At 31.6% G+C, this 13,691-nt stretch overlaps 2 non-coding genes across 2 annotated transcripts; both read left to right on the forward strand.

Annotated features, from left to right (window-relative positions):
* Positions 1 to 2,336: 2,336 nt before the first annotated feature.
* On the forward strand, positions 2,337 to 2,432 carry LOC112278551 (small nucleolar RNA snR60/Z15/Z230/Z193/J17). Its single transcript, XR_002968730.1, has one exon. It is a non-coding gene; the product is annotated as a small nucleolar RNA snR60/Z15/Z230/Z193/J17 (small nucleolar RNA).
* Positions 2,433 to 2,460: 28 nt separating this feature from the next.
* Positions 2,461 to 2,578, forward strand: LOC112278546 (small nucleolar RNA snoR83). Its single transcript, XR_002968725.1, has one exon. It is a non-coding gene; the product is annotated as a small nucleolar RNA snoR83 (small nucleolar RNA).
* The last annotated feature ends 11,113 nt before the right edge of the window (positions 2,579 to 13,691 follow it).

The raw sequence follows: 13,691 nt of genomic DNA on the forward strand, positions 1-13,691 counted from the left end.
GATCAAATCCTAATTGAATCTTAATAAAATCCTAATGAAATTTTAATAAAATTTTAATAAAATTCTAAACCAAATTCTAATCTTAGACCAAATCTTAATGAAATTCTAAACCAATCTTAATCAAATCTTAAATAAATTCTAATCAAATCCTAAGTAATCCTAAATCTTTGATCAAACTTAATCAAATCTTAAATCCTAAATCCTAAACCAAACCCTAATCAAATCTTAAATCTCAATCAAACTCTTAATAATTTCTAAAAAAATTTTAAACCTCAACAATTAATAATCAAATTATTGATATTAATTCAAAAATTTCATACTTCTCAAAAACTTAGTTAAAAATAAGCACACAAAAAATGACATCAATTGTACTTACCAATTGAGAGAAATATAAGATAATTTATTTGGGTGTAAAGTAACATCTTTCTCCAACATTAATACTAAAATTCCAATACTAATATCTCTTTTTTAAATAATTAATTTTTTTTCAAAATTTATAAAATTTTTGAAAATTAAGTCTACTATTCACATAAATAATTTTTATTTCAATCCAACAAGAAAATTTCTAAAAAACTTAGAAGTTGTCATTAATCCTCAAATTCCAATTTCTAAGACTTCAATCCACTTGAACTTTAATAATCTTCAACCTAATTATTCAATTAAATTCAAATTCTTAATACATCTTAAGTATAATTATATTCATAAATCTACAAATTTTCACTAGTAGATCTATTACAAAATTCATAAAATTATCCAAAATATCAACCCAATTTGTTTTTAAAAAACCATAGTCACCCAAAAAAACCTTGACTTTGCAAAGCTCTTACAAAATCATTACAAACTCAAATCCTTCAAAATTAACCCTTAAAAAAGCCCCACTTGCTTTTCTCTCAATTTCTACTTTTTGATTTGAAAAAGAATCCTAGAAATGGCGAAAATGGTGAATTTTGTGGCTCAGGATTTGATTTCAACCTTGGTTGGCAATTGGTCCTCTTTGGATATCAATTCTTGTTTTCTTGAGGTAATTTTTGCTAAAATCAACTCCTAACTTCTTCCTACATATGCCTATATCTTTTATTTTTTTTAATCTACCTTGATTTTCCTTATTTATGGTTGTACAAAGTAAGTAGAATCTATTTTCATAAAAAGCAGTTCTAACACTCCAAGATTTTATTATTTGCCTATCTTTTATCTATGATTTTCTATTATATCTTTTTAATCAGGCTCTTCTATAATAAAATACTTTCTTTCTTCTTTCACCTAATGGCCATGTTACTACATAATAGCGGGATAGGGGGCCTTGATTAATGAAAGTTATTCCATATGCTACCCTTTGTCAATATTAGTTGCAAGTTACTTAAAAAGTGGATTATTGACCCCCTTTCTGTCAAAATAAAGAGGCCAGGTCTTAGAATGTACTTCAGGTGGTGTTGAGGTTAGAGGCGTGGGGTGGACGAAATCGATCAGATGAGGTAATGGAGGGCACCTTTGAAGGAAGTTCTTTAGTATTCCAGTTGAATGATGGGAGAGAGACACAGGCCACACTTGTTCGTTGCCATCGAACGGGTTGTGAGGCTCTCCGCCACCGTGTGTAAGAAGCAGTGGAAAGGTAGCTTTCCTTCAATGAGTTGAGTCGAGTCGAGTCGAGTCGAATTGAGTCTGCAGCAGTTTGTGGAGTCTCGGCCTGTCTTGTAGGGCCATGGGGTTGAGTACACTGTGCGTTTGGAGTCTTGTGTTGTTTCCTTGCGGAGGCGGTTGAGGTTCAGTGAATGCCTTCACTTCCCTTGCTGTCTGCAAATTCCTACAGCGGCACGGGTTCCGTATCGGGGTCCAGTGTGGCGGCGCTACTAAGCGTAGCGACTTAAGTGGGGACTTAGGGTTTAACCTGTTGTGTGAGCAACGGGCTGCTGTTCCTTGGTGTTTGGTTTAATGCTGCGTGTCCTGTCGTAATGGCGAGTGTGTACATGTTTCATCGAGTTCTTCAGCCGAGGTTTTTTCTGAGAAGTCGATGATGTCAAAATATTGACAAGCATATAACTGAGTGGCTTTGCCACCTGCGGATTATCAGGATACTGAGATTTTTCACCCTGAAACCTGTAATGATTCAGTCGGTCTCATCCTGGAATGAACCCCTTCTTCGAGGGTATGGTGACTGAATCCGAGAGTTTGTTGTCTAAGTTTCTTAATCTGGTTAGGGTTTTATGGCTCTCGGTTTCCAGTCTATGATGATCAAAAATATTATGGTTTACTGAATCAATGTGATGAATTTCAATTTAGACTAGGACGATCTGAGACTGTGGAATGACTGTCCTCATGTGTCCAATACTGAACAGTGATGACGGCGGGTGATGCGTATGCATAGTTCAAATGAGCCTCACTGGGGCTTTGATTAATTACAGAAATTAGTCTTTCGCTCCTATCTGACGCCTAAATCACTCCCAGTGCGTTGTGCCTCTCTTAATCCCAGTCTTACCTGTATGGTTTGCCTGATTCATGGGGGGCGAATACGAAACCTGGAAGTTTCGCTGACAACATCCCTATTACTGGATGAAATCTGATAGTAGCTTCTCAGACATTCGGTTTGTCATAATCACTTGTGCCCCAAAGATTTATGCAACTAATCACAATTGAATCTGGTTATATGGTTTGTGCTTGCGTGACCTAATCCTTGCATGATTGGACATGTGATTAAATCTAGACGCAATGAATGAACGAACGGTACTAGGAACGTGGAAAAAACCATTTAAAAACAATTAGATAAGAAACTCAACCTACAACAACAGCAACATAAATCATACTACGTATGGGTGAGTAAGAACACTGGTGCCAGGAAATGAGAGACTTGAGATTTTGGTGAATTGGAGCCTCAGATTCCGTGGTAGGGGTCAGAAAACTGGGCCGCACTGTACAGAGAAGTGATTGTGTTCCTTGAGTACGACGTGGAACGGTCTCGGTTGAAGGGGCTTGGTTTGGCTTAACGGCTCGGGGATGGGTGGTCAAGTGGATTAGGGTGAGAGTGTATGTGTGTGTTTGCGAATGTGTGTTTGTGTACTAGGTTTAGAAAGAAGCCCACCAAAGAAGGAGTTATAGAACTGATTCGTTCATACCTCCAGCAAGATAGCGAGCGACTAACTCTATCCTCATCCAGCCTGTGCCTTGACACTTGTATATTATCGCCTCGTGAACCTTCAGTCGCCTTCTCTGCGCATTCTTGTAGAGCAGTCATGCGAGGCCTAGGTCTGGCTCCCAACCCTTCATGACCTGCCTCGACCGTGGCCTCCTCCTTCCAGGAACCCAGCTTTGGGTCGAGGTGTCATGTTGGTGTGGAGCTCTACTTGAAATTATGCCTGTGCGTGTGATTGTTTTTATATGCTCATTAGGGATCTAGCGGCTGCATTCAAGCGTTTTGTGGGGACCTGAACGTTGTTGTGACACTTCATGGTTTGGTCTGAAACCTGTCAGTACAATTTCGTCGATTAAACCACAACTGCTGGGTCGAGGCTCGCGATGGGGTGTTGCAATAAACAAGTGGGACTAGACGTGCACAATGTGCTTTAATATAAAATAATATGGAATGAATCTTTGACTGCAACATCTAAGGCCTAGGATGATGTACTCATCCAGATGGAAGGGATCATAAACATTCTTGATCTAGGAAGACCTATGATAACACCCACTTTCAAAGAAGGTTGTGTAATATATTACTTTTCTTTTAGTAGCTATGTTACATGATGAAGAGCATTTAGAGGAGGTCGACTAGTTTCCAAGTCATTTGACATATGCTAGTAGGACAAGTGTTTTGTTTTGATTTCAATGTTCACATATTAATGCCAATAAGGTCAAAATGTTTTTATGAATTTTAGTATTATTGTTGGAAATAGGAACTATTAAGTTTGAGGTTATCTAAATTTATTTTAGTAGTTTTCTTAATTAGATGCTTTTATGTGTTCCATCATTGGAATTGCAATATTTTAACTATGTTGAAGATCTAGAGAATATTAATTAGAATTTAATTTGTTAGCTAATTGGAGTGCTAGTTAATATGAAGATATAGGTTTCAATTCATTCTCTTGATTTGGAATATGTCCTAAACTATGCATTAATGTAACCCTTGATTGTACATTTTGCATTGCAATATTTCACTTAATGCAATATATGTTTGAAAATATTTAAATGTGATTTTTGTGTATTTGCCATGAAATTATTAATTTGATTTATAATATACAAAATATTTGAATAAGTTATAGAATGGATTATAGTAAAGAAGATTAATTATCCTATTAATTAAAAATAGATGGTATAAGAAGCATCTAAATAATTCATGTATGTTAATCTTTTTGGATGGAATATTTTAGATTTTGTTTAGTCAAATTTTCAAATTGCTTGAAGATAAAAAATAAGTATTCTATTTGATGTACAAATTATTGTGGAAGATTCTCTCAAAGATTATGTCAAGATAGCCTTCAATTTCTTTAAAGTTGATTATATTGAAGGTATAATGTAAGAAGGTCTTGAATGAAGTAGTCAATTTATCATAATTACGTGTTAAAAATAAATCATTAATGTATCAAGGACATAGACTTCAATGAACTATAATATCAATATACTCTTGTCATACTTGAAAAGATTAAAAACCACTCAAAATGATATAGTATTAGATTAAAATGGCTATTGCAAAAAACAAGAAGATTAAAAAGACTTAAAACAAGACTAGAAACTAAAAACAAATTGACAAGAGTAAAGAAGGCTTTATTCTTGCCTCTATATATACTCTTAACTATAAGCTATATGTTGATATCCTATAGTCACAAACATACATATGTAAACCAACAATTACTTATATGATTAGATAAAAATAGGTAAAATTAGGTAATTCCATAATATCTTCTATAGAAGCTTCCTAAAGCATTATAGATGTTGCTTTTACTTTATAGGTGTCTTTAATTGATTTTTTAGGTTAAAAACATGGTCAACAAGTTGGCCATATGTCACACATGTTGATAGCTTGAAGAACAAGCTAACCATGTAGCTTACATGTAGAAAAGTTATCTTATAAGCTAAGGCATGTGTCTTGCAAAGTCAACTCATATTAGAGGTCCTATAGAACATCACCATATAGCTTTTAGTTAGATAATATATATAGAGGCAAGAGTGAAGCTCTCTTCATTCTTTGTCAACTTCTTTTTTATTTCTACTCTAGATTTAAGAGTCTCTAGTTTCCTTATTATTTGACAATAGCCATTATAGTTTTTTTTTTAATATACATATTACTTTATTTTTATTTTTTCACTATTCTTTTGATACAGATTTCTCAAGTTTATGCATCATCTTCTAGTTCATGTCCTTGACAGATTGATAAGAGTAAATTTATAATATAAGAGCTTTATCTTTTCTTGATTAAGAATGGATTATCTTTTTTTTTTTTTTGATAAGACATAAGTGTATTAGAAATTGTGAATTACTTTCTTCTAAACTAATATTATTCTTAGTATCTTCTTTGTTCTCAAGTTCCTTCTTCTACTTGTCTTGAGTAATATTAGATACTTATTTTTTAAGTATTATTATGGTAAAGCTTCTTGAAATGAAAAGTGCAATGGCACAAATGCAAGAGCAATTGAGAGAGTTAATGCTTACAATACATCAAATTAATTTACCACCACAAGGAGTAACAAATATGGTAGGAAGAGATGATATAGATATGATTGGAGCTGCTACAACATCTACATCTAATCATGTCTCTTTTCCTACACTGCAACATCCTTCCGGTACTAAAAAATCAAGAGTTCCCTTATTGAGAAGTTTGATAGTATAAGATCCAAGTTTCAAAGATTAATCAATCAAGTACAACTTGTGATTGAACTTCAATACCAAAGCTATCCAAATTTAAGATCACAAGTTAGATTCATTGATATACTTCTTTTAGGTTCAGCATTACTATGATTTTTATCTTTTCTCGAATGACAAGATCCAATATTGGATAATTTGAGAGTTTTTTTGGCAAAGTTTCAATCCATATATGGAAAACATGATACAACTTGAGTTTCAACCAACAAGATCCATATTTTACAACAAGGCAATCAATCCATAATATTATATGCTTCATAATTTTAATAACTTGTAACAGATATCTAATGGGATGATGTTACACTTATTTGCCAATTTTTCTATGGATTATAATATGACATAAAGAAATTGATGTTCAACTTACTTGATCCTTAAAAATTGAGTCAAGCAATTAACTTTGCTATAAAGTATGACAATCAACTTTTTGAATTTTCATTCGAGAGTCAGACAAGTGAGCGTCAACATTACCATAATTCAAGGGCAGCACTATTGCCTCTTCAACACATACATTCAGAAGTAGACGATATATAAATTAATGCAATATGTTTTAAACTCCTTATTGAGCAAAAAAGACTCATTGTCATCATGAAGGATTGTGCTTATATTGTGGAGAACCTAAACAGATTATTTAATATCATCTAAAGAATAAAGCAATTATAAAATAAAGAGTATAAATATCAAAGAAGATAATAAATCAAAAAACGAGTTTGTCCAACTATAATAGGGATTGTGCAGTTGGAACCTTATACAATACCTAATAAAGGTCCTATTCTTTCTTCAAAATCTTCTCCTTGTTTTACATTAAATATTATTTTAGGACCTATATATTACAAAGCCTCTACCTTGTTAGATTCAGGAGTCTCAATGTATTTCTAAGATGAAGAATTAGCTAAAAGTCTTAACATATCTTTAGTAAGAAAAACTAAACCTATTCATGTAGAAGTCATAGATGGTTGCCTGTTGTCTTTTGGAGATATTACTCACAAAATCCTTTCCATAGAGGTAATAAGTAATGATCATAATAACTTTGTAGTATTTAATATCATTAGATCTCCTTTTAATCTAATTATTTTAGATTTATCGTGGTTAAAAAAATACAACCCTCGAATTGATTGGATTTCTCTTATTCTTGACATTTTTAAAAGCATAATTAAGAGTGTAATTAATCAAGTAAAAAAACACAAGTCTAGTACAATTAAACCTATGTTTGTAGGTGCAAGAGCTTTCTTGCATGCTGCAAAAGAAAGATCACCTTATGTCATTTATGCCACACTTGTTTCTAATGGTTCAAAGACTTTAAGTGGTATTCTAAGCCAATATCAAGATTTTTAAGATGTATTTGAAAAAAAAAATGTGTATACTCTTCCAAAACATCATTCCTATGACTACTCAATTAACCTTCAAGAAGGAACACAACCACTATTTGGACCAATCTATAATTTATCACAAAATGAGTTAGCTGAATTTAAAGAATATATTGAAGAAAATCTAGCTAAGAACTTCATATACCATTCCAAATTTCTAGTGGGAGCTCCAATTTTATTTGTGAAGAAAAAAGATAGATCATTGCAGATGTGTGTTGATTATCAATGATTCAACAAGATCACCATTAAAGACAAGTACCTACTACCTTTAATATCTCGACTTTTTGATTAGTTGAATCAAGCTAAAATCTATACAAAAATAGATCTATGAGGAACATATAGTTTGGTATGCATCAAAAAAAGAAATGAATAGAAGAGTGTATTTCAAATCAGGTACGGATATTTTGAATATGATGTCATACCTTTTGGACTTATAAATGCACTAGCAACTTTTTAACATCTTATGAATGATATTTTTTAAGAGTTTTTGGATAATTTTGTTATTTATTATCTAGACAACATCTTGATCTATTTTAGGAATATAGAAGAATATGAACTTCATATTTGTTGTGTGTTATAAAAATTAAGAGATTTGAGACTTTGTGCCAAGATAGAAAAGTGTATATTCTATACTACTCAAGTTGAATTCTTAGATTATATCATTTCAAACAATGGACTTATGATGGATCTTAAGAAAATTCAAACTATTATGGATTGAAAGATTTCAAAAACGATTTGAGATGTCTAATTTTTTTTTAGATTTGCCAATTATTATCAGATCTTCATTAAGGACTTCTCTCAAATTGTAATTCCATTTACACATTTGACTTAGAAAGACAAACTTCGATGGAATCAAGAAGCGAAAGCAGCATTTGAAGCTTTAAAGATAATCTTTGTCTCTACACTAATCTTCTATTACATAGACTTCTCTAAGGCATTTTTTATGGAAATAGATGCATCAGACTTTGCTTTGAATGTTGTATTATCATAAATGAGAATATATGATAAACTTCACCTGATAGCTTTTTATTCTAAGAAATTATTTGTAATCATGATTAATTTTGAGCTCTACAACAAAGAGCTTTTTGTAATTGTGTGTTCTTTCTAAGAATGGCATCATTATCTAAAAGATTCTTTCAGTCTAATTATCGTATATTCAGATCACAAGAACTTCAAATATTTTATATCAGTTCATGTTTTGAATTGTTGTCAAGCTTGTTGGAGCACATCTTTATCAAGATTTAAGTTCAATATCACTTATCAGCTAAGAAAACAACAAGGTTTGTTTGATTTTCTTTTTAGATGTTCTTATCTTATACTTAAAGAAAGAGATGTAATTTTTGCTCAATAAAGAATAATTTTATTGAAACTAGAAGAATTTAATCTTTGAATAGTAAAATTAACATTGACTATTGATTTAACTTTTTTCAAACAAATTCAATCAAGTATGTCCTCTGATCTTCTTGTTCATGATATGAAGAATATTTCTTCTAAGTTTCATGATACTTCTAAGTTTGAGTTCAATAAAAACCTACTTTATTTCAAAGGATATCTATATATACTAGAAAGAGAAGTATGTTTACATATTTTTTAAGTACGTCACAACTTTTCAGCAGCAAGATATTTTGGATACAACAAGACTCTAGAACTAATATCTAGAGATTTTTCGTGGGCGCAACTGTAGAAGACTGTAAAAGTCTTTTTTCAATTGTGTGACATTTGTTCAAGGTCAAAAACTCCTCGACATCATCCTTATGGACTTCTTCAACTATTACCTATTCTAGAACAACTATAGTCTTTTATTTCTATAAATTTTAATACTGATCTTTTAATTTTAGGATTGTATGATTCTATATTTGTGATAGTAGATAGTTTTACCATAATGGCATATTTTCTACCACGCACAAAATCTATTATAGGTGAAGAAATTGCCAAGCTTTTCTTTGATAATACCTATTGATATCATGGATTGTCAAAAGATATTATATTAGATAGAGAGACTCAATTTGTATCAAGATTTTGGAGAATTCTTTTTATAATTTTAATGGTGGATATAAAGTTTTTTTCAACCTTTCATCTTCAAACTGATAGAGAGATAAAGCATATAAATTAAGTTTTGGAGCAATACTTAAGATGTACTATCAATTATTAATAAGACGATTGAAAAACCTTCTTGCCATTGGCAGAGTTTGCTTATAATAATACAATGCATTTTTCTATGTAACAAACATATTTTTTTGCCAATTATGATTACCATCCATGACTTGATATTTTTGACTTTTCAAAAGTTAATAATCTTATAACAGAAGGTTTGGCAAATTCTTTGTCAGAGCTATATGCAACAATGAAAATGTAATTAAAAGAAGTTCAAAAACAACAAAAGATCAATTCGGATGCCTATTAAAAAGAACAACTATAATTCAATATAGGAGACAAGATATGATTGTTTCATTGTTATATCAAGACTACTCATCTTTGTAATAAATTGAACTATTGTAGGCTTCGACTTTTTTTTATTTGTAGACAAATCAATCCATTTGCTTATTGATTATATCTACTGGAGGCAATGAAGATCCATCTTATCTTCCATGTGTCTCTTCTTGAACCATACAAGACCATGAACATTTCGAGAAGAAAACAAGCTCCACCTCCTCTTATAAAAGTGGACAATAGTAAAGAGTTTGAAGTGGAAGAAGTTCTAGACTCAAGGCAGTGCCAAAATAAATTGGAATATCTTGTCCATTGGTGTGGATATGATATTAATGAAAGCACATGCGAGCCAATAAGAAATCTTATAAATGTTGCAAAGGAAGTGGAGGCTTTTGATGGATGACATCTATCTAAATTAAGATGAAGAATAGCAAGTCTTTACTATAAAAGAAATAAAGGTCAAGGAAGATTGTAAATTATTTGTATTTGTGACAATAGGAAGATGGAAAACTAATAACCAGTAGATTTATTTCAAGAGCTTTCATTTGCAGACTTATCAAACAAGACATTATGATTGTCACAACCTTCAAGATGTTACAATTGAGATGAAGATCTTCAAGAATGACATGTCTTTTCTCAAATAGATGACAAGATATAACATGTTTGATATCATGACCTTGAAAGTGATTCTTGATGTTTTGTGATTTTATTAGAGGTAGGATCTGTTAGAGACTATATATAAGACATATATTCAATACATAAGAATAGAATTAACTCAACATTAAAATAGTAAATGGAAACAAGGCAAGAAGATTTTGGCTAGACTACAAGAAGTGAGTTGTCAAGATTGAAGATCTCATCACCCTTGACTCTTATATATTCTAGGTTCTAGAAAGCTTCTTGATAAGTTTCGATGAGCCTTGAAAACAAAGTAAGCCTAAGATCCTTCTTTAGTAACTTCTTAAATCATCTAAAGCCTCCTAGAACCTTCTAGGATCTCATTTGACATTCTAGAACTTTCTTAGAATCTCTTCGAACCTTCCGAAATCTTTTAGAATCCCCTAGAACTTCCAAGAGCTTTTTTAGAATCAACTGGTACCTTTTAGAACCTTCTTTAGTTTTATGTCCATGACATCACCTCCTCTTCTAGTTTTTGAGGTCTCTAAGAAGCAATGTTGCAGCAAGTTAATATATGCACAAGAAGTTGAAGATCTATTGTTTGATATTTGCTATATATTTTACTTATTTTTCATGAGATAAATAATTCATAGGTCCTTGTAGCCATTAATAGTACCTCAAGTCTTCTACTTGTAATCAAATATGAATTTTGGTATCTTCATTATGGAATTGTCCTACAAACATTCCTTCTAGACATCCTTTATAGGCAAGTTCTACCTCAAATACAATTACCAGTGACCTATTACTAGGTATCCTTTGACATCTTTGTGGTTTAGGCGGCTCTTCATCTCGAGTCATCTCTACGAGCTACTTAGTTGAAATGGTATGACCAACAAGGTGTCTATCTTTTGACTATCCATATCATATAAAATAGACAAGATTAAAAGAATATGAAGATGATATGGTCATGAATTCAAACTATTGACTTATACTATTCTAAACATTTGACAACAACTACCTCTTAGAAGTTGCCTGCTTCCTTTCTTTATGAGGCCAAGAACTAAGAATCTTCTTAGTGAAGCCATCTTATTAAGCTACTGTTCTTCATTTTGCTGCTTTTGGTCTAGATGGATGTTATTGATGGAAACTTCAAATATTCATTTGTGCATTTATAAGGTTTTCAGCTAGTTCTTACATATGATTTTTGATATCATATCCATATAAATGGACCAGATATTCAAGCCTTCCATATCTTATCCTTGAATCTAATACCTCTTCTACTTCAAATTCAACATGATAATTGATTTCAACCATAGGAGGTAGTGGTTGTCTTTGACCTAATATGTTTGATTCTTTATATCTTTCAAAAAGTAAAATATGAAAGATTGGATGAATCTTCATGGATGAAGGTAACTCCAAGTAATAAGTTACGTAATTAATTTATTTCTGAATCACAAATGGTCCCTACTTTCAACAGTCTAACTTATCATATGGCCTGTTGGTTTTTATATTGTACTGAAGAAGCCATACTTTGTCACCAACTTGGAATAGAGGATATTCCTTCTTCAATTCAGCTACTAGTAGTTTACAATATTGCTAAGCCCTTTTTAGATGAGTCTTCATGGTTGCTTGAAGTTCAACCATCTTCATAGCAAACTCATCTATTGCCGAATTTACCAACTTTAAAGGCTCTATCATATCCAACTTTGGATGATGATTGTAGTTTGAGTAGAATGACATTTGTTGCATAGATACATGGATTGTATTTTTATATGCAAACTCTGCCAATGACAAGTAGAAAGTCCAATCATCTTATTGATAGTTGATAGTACACCTCAAATATTGCTCAAAGATTTGATTGATCCGCTCCATTTGGCCATTAGTTTGAAGGTAGAAGGCATAAGAAATATTGATGTCAACCTTAAGAATCTTGAAGAGTGCCTTTCAAAATCTTAATATAAATTGTGGTCCATGATTTGATACAATATTATTTGGCAATCCGTGGTAATGATAGATATTGTTAATAAAAAATCTTGTTGTCTCTTCACTAGTAATTGACTTCTTGTAAGTTATAAAATATGCCATTTTGGTCAATCGATTAACTATAAAGGTAATATCAAATGAGTTTGATGGTGGAAGATCTGTAATGAAATCTATAGAAATAAATGACCATAGTTGTCTTAAAATAGGAAGGAGTTGAAAAAGTCGATATGATAGATGTTGAGGGTTCTTTGATCTTGAATAAGTATCATATAATAGTATGAATTTCTTAACATCCTTCTACATTTTAGGCCACCAAAAGTCTCTAGATAGAAGTTCTAAGATCTTGTTGAATCCAAAATTTATAGCTGCAGGAAAGTCATGGTATGTTTGAAGAATGCACATGCAAGTTGGTCCTTCAAGAATGAACAAATGTTCTTTAAAGAACAAAAGGTTGTCTTCATACTTGAATTTAAAAGATTCTTTAAGAAGGTTGTTGATAAGGCACTTGTTTTTAAAAACAAAAAGGTCTGTGTTTCAGGCTTTATGAACCTAATCAAGAAATGATAAATCCACATGTATTGATACATTGGTTGCTTGAAGATAAAATTGCTTAGGTTTTAACAAGGTTGCTCATTGTTGATTATATGCTACGTCACTTTTTTTTTGATTTGAGATAGGAACATCCTAATAATACATCTGATAATTTTTGTTGGCTTCTAGATTAATATATGATACAAAAGTCAAATTGTAATAAAGATATACTCCAACATGCTTGGCTATGATTCAATACTTGAGCTGACATAAAGTATTCAAGATTCTTGTAATTTATATATACTGTCACGTAATGAGATGAGCCTTTAAGAAAGTGGCACCATTCTTGGAAAGAATCTATGATAACAAATAGCTCTTTATTATAGATTTTATAATTAATTTCTATCTCTAAGAATTTTTTAGATTGAAATGCAATTAGATGAAGTTTGCTATCTTCTCCATGTAGTGACAAAACTGCTCTCAATACAAAGTCTGAGGCATTGATCTCCATAAAATAGGACTTATTAAAATCTGAATGTATAAAAATTGGAGTTGTTGTGAAAGCATCTTCTAAGCTTTGAAAATCTTTTTGTGCTTTGGGGCCCTAGTCTAGTTTGTCCTTGCATGTCAACTACGTAAGTGGAGCAGCAATCTTAAATTAATTTTTAACAAAAATCTTAAAAAAGTATGTAAATCTGAGAAGTATTGGACATCATGTACAGTTTTTGGCTTTGCCTAATCGATGATTGCTTGTACCTTCTTTAGATCCATAAAAAGGTATTTATTGGAAATAATATATCCAACAAATTTGACTTGCAGTACATGAAATACACACTTCTCCTATTTTGTATATAGTCCAACACTTTGTAGCTTTTTCAATATAAGGCAGACATATTTTTTGTAGTCTTTCGGATTCTTGAA

This window comes from Physcomitrium patens, chromosome 25 (genome assembly GCF_059467195.1).
Source record: "Physcomitrium patens ecotype Gransden chromosome 25, ASM5946719v1, whole genome shotgun sequence".
Taxonomy (NCBI): Eukaryota; Viridiplantae; Streptophyta; class Bryopsida; order Funariales; family Funariaceae; genus Physcomitrium; species Physcomitrium patens.